General features: G+C 47.4%; 1 pseudogene; it reads left to right on the top strand.

The window, feature by feature from the left end:
* The first annotated feature begins 7,604 nt into the window (after positions 1–7,604).
* LOC127577048 (uncharacterized) lies at positions 7,605–7,710 on the top strand (annotated as a pseudogene).
* Positions 7,711–10,887: the final 3,177 nt, after the last annotated feature.

The raw sequence follows: 10,887 nt of genomic DNA, 5'->3' as shown, positions 1-10,887 counted from the left end.
AGTTCAGTCCCATTGCTCCAGTTCTATCCAGCAGGAACGCTTCCTGCTACTATGTTTCTGACCCTTCGCATGCCCAAAGAAGTACCATTAAGTACTACCTCGCATCCCCAGGCCTCAGCTGGTGCTCCCATTTGACCTTCTATCCCAGGCCCCTTTCAAGCCTCTGCCTGCTGGCTCAGCTCTCTCCTGCTAAATCCTCTGGACCTAGACCTGGTTCTAGATGCAAGATCTTCCTTCTCTTGCTCTGCAATGTGCCAAAGACTATATAAATCTGGTCAAAGTAATAGCCATATCTCATGCCATATAGCACCTAATGACAATGTGACATACTACAATTTCTAGTAGGTAGGAAACTGCTGGCAGGTGCACTTTATTTTCATGACTAAACTTATGAAGTCACATGCCCTCCCACAATTGAATCAAGGCCAATAGTTACCCTCTGCCAATCAAAAATGGTCAAATCACAAAATGTGACTGATTGATGTGAATTTCTCTAGAAAGCCTAATTTCTTTACTGGGACCGGGGTCAAGCTATTAATGGGGACCCAGAGAAAGGGTGTTGGATGTGTAGAGAGAAGGGCAGCAAAGTTCACAACTAGTCAAAAGTAGTGCACCAGGGAGAGAGGAGGTCCATACGCTGTGATTTGAGAGGGGACAGGGGTTGGAGCTATCTTTATAATGAGTGAGATTCATAACTGGAAGGAAAGAGTCCAAGGTCAGTTATCCATTAGTCTCCCCCTCTGTCCCTTTTCTCTCTTCCCCTCCTCCACCCAGTCCATCTGCCTGTCACCCACACACTCCTCCCACTGGCTCCACTCTCCCTCTACTCCCTTCTGCCCTCCCCACCTTCCTTCCTTCCTTTATTCCATGCTCCTCCTTCCTCTCCTGTCAAATTCCATCATCTTCAGCCCCTTGTCACTTCCACATCACATCCCAGGTTCTGGCACCATTCCCACTCTCCCCTCCCCACCTGCCTATAACACCCCCCACCCCCTTCCCCCCTCCCCCCACCCCCCCCCCCCCAACACCTCATCTGGATCCACCTATCGCCTGCTAGCCCTTGCTCCAAACCTTCCTTCCACCTTTTTATACTGGTTATTTCTCCTCTATCCTTCAGTCCAGATGAGGGTCTTGACCCAAAACATCGACTGTCCATTTCCCTCCATAAATGTTGCCGAACCTGCTGAGTTCCTCCAGAGCTTTGTATGTTGCTCCAGATTCCATCATTTGCAGTCTCTTGTGTCCTTATCAATTACTCTGTTTGCTTGCCTTGCACTGGAACATTACTTTGAATCAAAACTCCCTGGGGCATTACATATGGCTCTTGGTATGCCTTTTTGGTATTTTAAGGACTGACTGTAATATCTGTAACATTGGTACCACTACCAAAACTTCCACATGATCAAATGCTTCCTGTAGGTTCTCAACATTGTTTCAGTGAAGAAGATTCTGGTGAATTGCCTAAATGTGCGGACAAAGCCACTGAAAGAAATGCTGCTTTGCTCACTGTAAGTTCTTTTAAAAACAGTTCTTTTGTTTGTTAGATTAAATGACCTGCCATGCTCCAATACCTTAGAGCAAATAATGAGAAAATATTACAGTGAAACGCTTATAATGAAGAGAATTTGTACTTAACCTGCTTCAACACAGCCTTGGAGCAGAATGTAATTTGGAATTACAACAGCACCAGAGGAATTTCAGTGCAGACTGAGTGTTGCACTTGTGGGTATCAGTGGGGTAAGACCGTAATAGTTGACACATTGACCTTTGGAGAAGGAGAAACAGTGGAAGAGGTGGAGTTAAATCATAACCAAAAGCTGAGAGCCCTGATAAGCAGATGCAGATCGAAGAGACTGAAGTTGAATGTGTAAAAATTGAAGTTTAACATGAAAGTCTCCTTCATGGTGGCATCTGGTGTGTGATGTATTGGGGTCAGCAGATGTGCCAACTTTTATATATTTGATATAAAAAGGTTCAGGAGATGGTCTGAAGCCAGTTATAACCAAGGTCAAGGCAATAAGAGATACAGACCATGACAATCGTTGCAAGAACAACATTTCCTGGAATTCATCAATTATCTCAGCAAGTTCCTGCCTCATCTGAGTGAGATAAGTGAGCAATTCAGAGAGCTGACCAAGATGAATGTGGGGCAACAATTGAATGGTCATGATCAAATCAAGGAGTCAATGATAATGTACTGATCTGAAGGGTTGACACCACAAGCAGACACTTCAGGAAAAGCCTTGGAGAAAGGATTTAGCAAGAGGTTTGGCTGATAGTGTTTGGAAACTTCTGACAGATGTGGCGATAGATTTGTTAGGCACAAACTGAGGATGAGCTACTTGTTGTGTTCCTTGGACTGGAGAAGATTCACCAATGTTCTTATGGGAAGCCAATTGGGATCATTGCTGTTAAGTCCTTCTATAAAGATGTTGAAAGAATGATTGTGAGGACACAGGCATACAACATAAAGATTAAATACTGGGTAAAGACTTGCACACAGAAGATGTTTAGCTGAACCTTCCTCAAAGGCACAAGCCGAGGATACAGAGCTTGAGACAATCAATGTGGTGGGACATGTTCCAGTCTTTCAGCCAATAATGTGGGAGGTTGAGGAGGATACCAGACAAGGTGAGACCATGCCGTGCCAGAGAGTGATTCAGACAGGGTGGAGAGGGGCACAGCGTGAGTCTGAGCCTGGTCTTCGACCCTACCCCCACATTTTACGAACCAGCAACAAGAGAAACACACTGAGTCTTGATTCAGTGTTAAAAACTATTTTATTAATCACTACTTATGATAATAAGAAAAATAAAAGTAAAAAATGTTAGAATGTTAGAAGTAAAAATGTTAAACCTAGAATGTTAACCCCAAAACTAAACTCGTGTGTGTGTGTGTGTGTGTGTGTGTGTGTGTGTGTGTGTGTGTGTGTGTGGCAAAGTCCCAAACTCCAAGTCCAGGAATGGTTCTTAAAGTTCAGTTCAGCAAGCCATAAGGTGAAACATGAGCAAGGGCTTCTTCAACAACCACCATTGTCTGAAGATAAAACGTAGATGTAGGGAGAACATAGAGAGTAATTACGAAATCCAACTGTTCCACGATGGAACCCAAACAACACCTCAGTGTTTACTCAGTAGTGACTTCTTCACCCTGAAAAGCATCCGAATCGTGGCCATCCACACAAATACCTGTTTCCCTCTACAGGTCAGCAACAAAGTGAACTCCACTGGATTACTCCCAATTTCCATACGTGGATTGTAGTAACAGACACAGTTATTGTTTCTCATCCATCGATAGAGAAACTAGCAGGCTGGTGTCTCTCTCGCTCTCTCTCTCTCTCTCTATCTCTCACTGACTTCGACTGACTTCTTCAACAACGTCATTACATCCTTTAACTTTGGTTGACGTAAGCACGCCACACACACACACACACACACACACACACACACACACACACACACACACACACACACACACACACACACACACACACACAACTAACTCTACCTTAAAGGGACATTCACCGAGTCTGTAACACACATAAGAGGTCACATTGAAGGTGATCTGATCTACAGTTGAAAGGGTAGTTTTTCATAATTTACAACATCATCAAACACATTGTCTTCACATCTGGAGTGAATGGTTGCCTTTGTAGAGTGAAAGAAAGTACCTACCAGCTGGAGATGAACAGGGAGATCAGGGGCAATGCATAAAAATACCAGATCTGCAGATGTGATTTTTTTTAAAACATTCATTATGTGGGGGAGGTAATGTATGAAATATTGGTTGTAGCATGTGACTAACTACTTCCTATCTGTGGTTACAATGTTTCAGTGTCCAAGATTACAATGGCTGAAAGTCTAAATAGACAAAGCTAAGAAATGTTGCTTTGCACAATGTAAGTTCTTTTACAAACAATATACCTTTTTTATTGTTAGTTTAATATAATGGCTATGCTCCAGTATCTTAGAGGATGAATGAGAGAAGATACTGAGACGTGAATGACTCTAAACAATTAAGATTTACAAAAGACAATCTTAAATCAGAATGCACAATTTGTGTGTTTGGAGAACAGCTGGAAGCTGCGATTAAATCCCCAGAATTCTAGTTTAAAAACCCTTCATTCAAGTATGTTATGACTGAAATTAACACTCATCAGTCACTCTTGATCAGTGTATCTGCTTATGATCTTTCAGAAAGCTCAGACTGATTGCTGTATTGAGCAATCTCAGTAAGGTGCTACCCTCTCATGTTGCGAGCCTGTGGGCTGCTGTTCAAGATTAATAGACAGAAGAACCTGGCTGAAGGCCTTGGCCCATTCTCCCAGTGAATGTCACTGCCTGCTAAGGGTGCCTGATCACAAAATCAAGAGGGTTATATCAGGAGGGTGTGGGACCTAAAGTCATGCTTGTCAACACCTCATGAATCATTCTGTTCTGACCTGAGGCATTAGACATTTCTGGAGTACTGGGATGCCCAAGGTTTGTGACAGTCATGTCAAACATTTTGCATGCTTTTCAAACTCTAAATTTTTAATTGCAACCTGTAATTAAAAAAAAATTGCCAACAGTGACTCGCCCATCATTTCGAGAGTTTAAGCTCCACCCCAGCATAGTTACTACCACAGAGAGCAAAGTGATTCAAAACATTGCCCACAGCAACTAATTCTGAAGAAGCTGTGAAAACCTATTATATGGTGAGAGAAGCAAGCTACACTCAGAGTGCTTTACAACTAATTTTGTTCTTTTGCTAGATAGTAAAATGTGGAAAGTTTGCAGCCAATATGTGCACAACCAGGTGACGCAAACAACACTTAGGTGAAGAACAATTTACTTTGGTGATTTCAGTTGAGGGGACAGCATGAATCAAGATACCAGGTAGAATTCCCTGCTGTTCTTCAAATCATGTCACATGATCTTTCAAGTCAAGTCAATTTTATTGTCATACTCACAAGTACAGTGAGGTACAGGTACAATGAAAATCTCGCTTGTCTGTGGTGCTGTTGTGCTACTTATGTTACGTTATTATCATGCTATCTTGTTACATTTCCCTTTTAAGAACACAGTAAAGCCTAGAAATTCAATCGTGTAACATTTGCTTTTCTGTGTGCTATGCAGTCGAACTTTGACTTAATCCAGAGGAGAGTCACTGAGTCAGACAGCATGGAAGCAGGCCTCCCTCCCATTCAGTGAGCACCAAGCATCTATCAGCCATTTACACTAATTCTGCATTAATCCCATTTGGTAGATTGAACCTAGGTCACGGGAGCTGTGTGGCAGCAGCTCTTTCAGCTGCCCCACTGTGCTGCCCACTCAAAGCCCACTTAATCTTTGAGTCCTCGTTGTCCACGGGGGTGGTACCGGAGGATTGGAGGATGGCGAATGTTGTCCCCTTATTCAAAAAAGGTAGTAGGGATAGTCCAAGGAATTACAGACCAGTGAGCCTTAGATAAGCTGTTAGAAAGGATTCTAAGAGATAGGATCTATGAGCATTTACAGAATCATGGACTGATTAGGGACAGCCAGCATGGCTTTGTGAAGGGAAGATCTTGCCTCACAAGCCTGATAGGGTTCTTTGAGGAGGTGACTAGGCAGATTGACGAGGGTAGTGCAGTAGATGTGGTCTACATGGATTTTAGTAAGGCGTCTGACAAGGTTCCACATGGTAGGCTTCTTCAGAAGGTCAGAGGCCAAGGGATCCAGGGATGCTTGGCCTTGTGGATTCAGAATTGGCTTGCCTGTAGAAAGCAGAAGGTTGTGGTGGAGGGGAGTGCATTCAGATTGGAGGGCTGTGACTAGTGGTGTCCCACAGGGATCGGTTCTGGGACCTCTACTTTTTGTGATATTTATTAATGACTTAGATGAGGGGGTGGAAGGGTGGGTTAGCAAGTTGGCAGATGACACAAAGATCAGTGATGTTGTGGATAGTGTGGAGAGCTGTTGAAGTTTACAGAGGGATATTGATAGGATGCAGAACTGAGCTGACAAGTGGCAGATGGAGTTCAATCTGGAGAAATGTGAGGTGGTACACTTTGGAAAGACAAACTCCAAGGGGGAGTACAAGGTAAATGGCAGTGTGGAGGAGCTGAGGGATCTGGGGGTTCATATCCACAGATCACTGACAGTTGCCTCACAGGTGGATAGGGTAGTTAAGAAAGCTTATGGGATGTTAGCATTCATAAGTCGTGGGATCGAGTTTAAGAGCCACGAAGTAATGATGCAGCTTTACAAAACTCTGGTTAGACCACACTTGGAGTACTGTATCCAGTTCTGGTTGCCTCATTATAGGAAGGATGTGGAGGCATTGGAGAGGGTGTAGAGGAGATTTACCAGGATGCTGCCTGGATTAGAGAGTATGGATTATGAGGCGAGACTAAAGGAGCTAGAGCTTTACTCATTGGAGAGAAGGAGGATGAGGGGAGACATGATAGAGGTATACAAAATATTAAGAGGAATAGATAGAGTGGACAGCCAGCACCTCTTTCCCAGGGCACCAATGCTCAATACACGAGGGTATGGCTTTAAGGTAATGGGTAGGAAGTTCAAGGGAGATGTCAGAGGGAGGTTTTTCACCCTGAGAGTGGTTGGTGCATGGAATGCATTGCCTGGGGTGGTGGTGGTGGAGGCTGATATGTTGGTCAAGTTCAAGAGATTGTTCGATAAGCATATGGAGGAATTTAAGATGGGAGATATGTGGGAGGAAGGGGTTAGATAGTCTTAGGTGTGGTTTGAAGATCGGCACAACATGGTGGGCCGAAGGGCCTGTATTGTGCTGTATTGTTCTATGGTTCTATGGTTCTAAAGTGAGTTGAGGATTTCAGAGCCAGAGGCAAGGCATGCCCGTCAGCAGACAGCCTATTCCTACAGAGTCTTCAGAGACATTACCCCCTACCTACACCTTCCTGATGAGCAATGTATTCACAGGCCCAGGTTTTCCTAGGCTGAAGTAAACTTGTTGGTGAAGGACCAGAATTTAGGGTTCTTCTGCCACTGGATAGGGAGGGACAGGGTCAGGCAAGAAAGCCCCTAAATATTGTAAATACGGGACTGTGTAGCCCCCAGGGAGCCACACATGTGTCATCAGTGCTGTTTTTTATATAAAAAGTTAACACTAATGAATGATCTGTACAAGAATGTAAAGGCTTGAACTGTTTTATAATTGTATATAGTTTGTCTTTTATTATGAATAAAGATTATTTTGGAATAAAAAAAAACTTGTTGGTCTTCCAGCACTGCGAGATGTCCGTAGGGGAATGCTGCCAAATGGCACATTCCAGGCTACAGGAGTACGTGCTGAGGGACGCACTGAAGCTGGGTGCAGCCAATGCAAAGGCTCGGTGGGTAAGAACTACAGTTTAGTGTTCTACTGCCACTGGAGAGGGAGGGGTGGGGTCAGGCAAGAAAACCCCTAAGTATTGTAAATATGGGACTAGGTAGCCCCCAGGGAGCCACACGTGTGGCATTGGTGCTGTTTTTTATATAAAAAAGTAACACTAATGAGTGATCTGTACAAGAATGTAAAGGCTTGCACTGTTTTATAATTGTATATAGCTTGTCTTTTATTATGAATAAAGTTTATTTTGGAATAAAAAAAGATGAGATTTAATTGCTTCTCAGCCTTTTGGCTAAGATCAAGTGTAGTATCTGTGGGGACGGCTTCGTGGTGGATCTCTACAGACACCGACATTGAAGAAAAGACATCGGACTCTTCGTGATCAAGCAGCTGCCTGATGAGAGCTTAACCTGTTGACACAGGTGAATCCTAATGCTGACTGGGAAACCAGTCCAACTCCTCTGTTCAGCAAACGACCGCAGCGACGAGCACCTTGGGAGGAGGGATCCGCAATACGGTCCGACTGACGGTGAGGGATCTCAGTGAAGGGAACCCTTTCACGTGAGAACTCTTCATCAGGAAGGTCTTGCTGGATACTTGCAAATTCGAGGTGAAGGACATCTACTGCCTCCAGGACTTCACGGGTAACGGATACTTCGACATTGCCTTCAAGCACCCGACGGGATGGCAGAAGCTGCTGCAGGACTTTCGGGAGAAGGGGAATGAAACTCCTCTGTCACTGCTGAAGGCGCAGCCACTCTTCACCCTCCCCACCCAGAAGGCACGTGCGATAACGGTGCACGTGTTTAACCCACATGTGCCCGTAGTGGACGTCCTCACCTTCCTGGCTCGTTATGTTGAGGGAATGGGAAGCTGCGTTGACATCAAGGACCTGTTCGGGATCTGGACCAGCAAGCGCCAGGTGAAGGTCAAGTTGAGAGTCAACGCAAATGGATCCATCTTCCACCCCCCCTCAGTGTTTACCATCGGAGGGAACCGTGGATACATGGTGCACACAGGACAACCCAGGGTGTGTCACAACTGCAGCAAACCCGGACATGTGGCGTCCCAGTGCAGCGCAGTCGTCTGCAAGAACCGCAAGCAGGAAGGTCACCAGACAAAGGACTGTCAGGAAAGCAAATGTTGCAACCTGTGCGGGGAAGCAGGCCACCTCTACAAGGCCTGCCCAAAATGGGCCTGTACCTATGCACAGGCAATAAGAGGGGGTGTCAGCACCAACAACACCCCGAGGAACACCGACGCACCCCCCACCAGCACAGTGGCCCCAGATGAGACTCAGACCAGGAGGGGTGAGGACAGCCTGACCGCCTCGAGCTCCCAACCCCCAGCCATGAACTCCCAGCCCCCTCACCAAGAGGAGGAGTCAACGGAAGGGGGAGTGGGGGAGGGACAGGAAAGGGAATGGCAGGTGGTGAAGAGGAAGAAGGCGCAGAAGACACCACTCAAGAGACAACGGGCCACAGAGAACAAGGGTACTGGAAAGAAAAGAATAATGCAACAGATGGACACCAGCAACCTCTCCTCGTCAGAGGATGAGAGCAACAGCAGAAGCTGACGACGGAGGCAGAGGAAGCGGCAAAATGGAGGAGAGAACATGGAAGAGAACCGACAGAAAGGAACAAGCGAGGAAAGAACCCTGCCAGCCGACCCCCAGCTCCGGGTGACCGGGAGCAGCGCAGAGGTTGTCACCTCCCAGCTCCGGGAGACTGGGAGCAGCGCAGAGGCCGTCGCACCCCCCTCCCCCCAGCTCCGGGAAACCGGGAGCAGCACCGCATCTGATGCAACCCAGCACTGGGAGAGGAAAGAAACTGGACCACCAGTGAAAGGAACAGGGGCACAGACGGATCCCCCACCAGCAACACCACCAGCCTCGCCACAAGGGGCCCCATACCCCGGGGGAGATCACTCCCAGTACCTGAGCCTGGAATCGGTGATGCATTTTACCAAAGCTGTGGGCATGAGGGCCCAGGACAAATGAAAGTGGACTGTGTAACTGGAACTGAACTCCAGAAGAGCCATGGAGATAAAACTGGCATCTCTAAACGTGCGCAGTGCAAAGCGCACTGTGCGATGTGTTAACGCCTTGCAGTTCCTCGCCAAGGTCAAGGCAGATGTGACTTCCTTGCAAGAGTGCGGGCTGCCACACCTCCACAACTATCAGGGGTGGTTGCAATGGTGGACCCATGGACTGTCAGTGTGGTTGGGGGGCAATGATTGTCGCGCTTCCGGCCTGGGGATTCTGATGTTGGGGGGCAACTTTTCAATCACCAAGGTCAAAGAGCTCCTCATGGCAGATGTGATGTACCGGAACACTCCGCTCTGGTTAATTAACATGTACGCCTCGCCCGTGCACAGCGAGCGGCTGGCCGTCCTCCAGCAGCTCCCACTGCCGCTGGTGATGTCCTGGCCGGTTGTTCTGGCTGGTGACTTCAACTACATCATCGATGCAGCTGGACGATCCGGCAGTGCCGACGACAGACTGGACAGCACCTCCAGACTCCTGATGGAAACAGTCAAAGATGCCAAGCTGCGTGACGCCTTCAGCACCCCTGCAGGCGGAGCACAGCCGCAACACACCTGGTCGAGATTGGACGGCTCAGCCCGGTCCCGGGTCAACTTCCTCTTCGTGTTGGAGCCAATCAACCTCAGATCCACTGACGTTACGCTGGTGTTCTTCTCTGACCACCGTCTCCTTTGTGCCTCCTGTCACCTACGGGAGGACCAGAAGGCAGGCAGGGGGACGTGGAAGTTGAACGTCAAGCTGCTGACCTCAGAGAGCATTGAGGAACTAAAGAGGGATTACGCAGGTTGGAGAACCATGAAACCCCTCTTTGACTCCCCGGTGCACTGGTGGGAAGCAACAAAGGAGAACATCAAGAGGTTCTTCATCTGCAAGGGGGTCCAGAAAGCAAGACAGAGTCAGAGAGAACTTGCCACCTCCAGACAGACTTGCAGCAACTCCTCCTTCTGCAGTCGAAGGGGGTGGATTTGAGGGAGGAACTCCCAGAGGCGAAGAGCCGGCAAGCCCAGCTCCACGCTTCCGAATTCTCCAAGATTATCTTCCGATCCAGGGTCTGCTCCGTGGAGCAGGATGAGACGTGCTCACTTTTCTTCTTCTAAAAGGTGCACAGGGGAGCTCTGTGATCCACAGCCTTAAGGAAGGGGATGGCTCAGTAACCTCCTTGCAGGCAGACATCTGCAGATCCTTCCTTCTATGCCAGTCTGTATGACACGAAGGCCACAGACAGCACAGCCTCCCAGAACTTCCTGTCCTCTATCACGGAGGTCTTAGATAACAGCAAGCAGGAGAGTCTGGACCAACCACTGACCCTGGAGGAGCTGACTGGCTCCATCCGTTCCTTTGAGTCGAACAAAACTCCTGGAAGCGACAGCTTACCTGCTGAGTTGTACTCGGCTTTGCGGGACTGGATGGGCCCAGACCTGCTGGAAGTGTACAACACTATGCTTTGGGCTGGCAGCATGTCAGAATCCATGAGGAAGGGCACCATTACCCTCATCTACAAGCAGAAGGGG

Source organism: Pristis pectinata, chromosome 12 (assembly GCF_009764475.1).
Source record: "Pristis pectinata isolate sPriPec2 chromosome 12, sPriPec2.1.pri, whole genome shotgun sequence".
NCBI classification, from domain to species: Eukaryota; Metazoa; Chordata; class Chondrichthyes; order Rhinopristiformes; family Pristidae; genus Pristis; species Pristis pectinata.
This window is presented reverse-complemented; position numbering and strand designations above follow the sequence as displayed.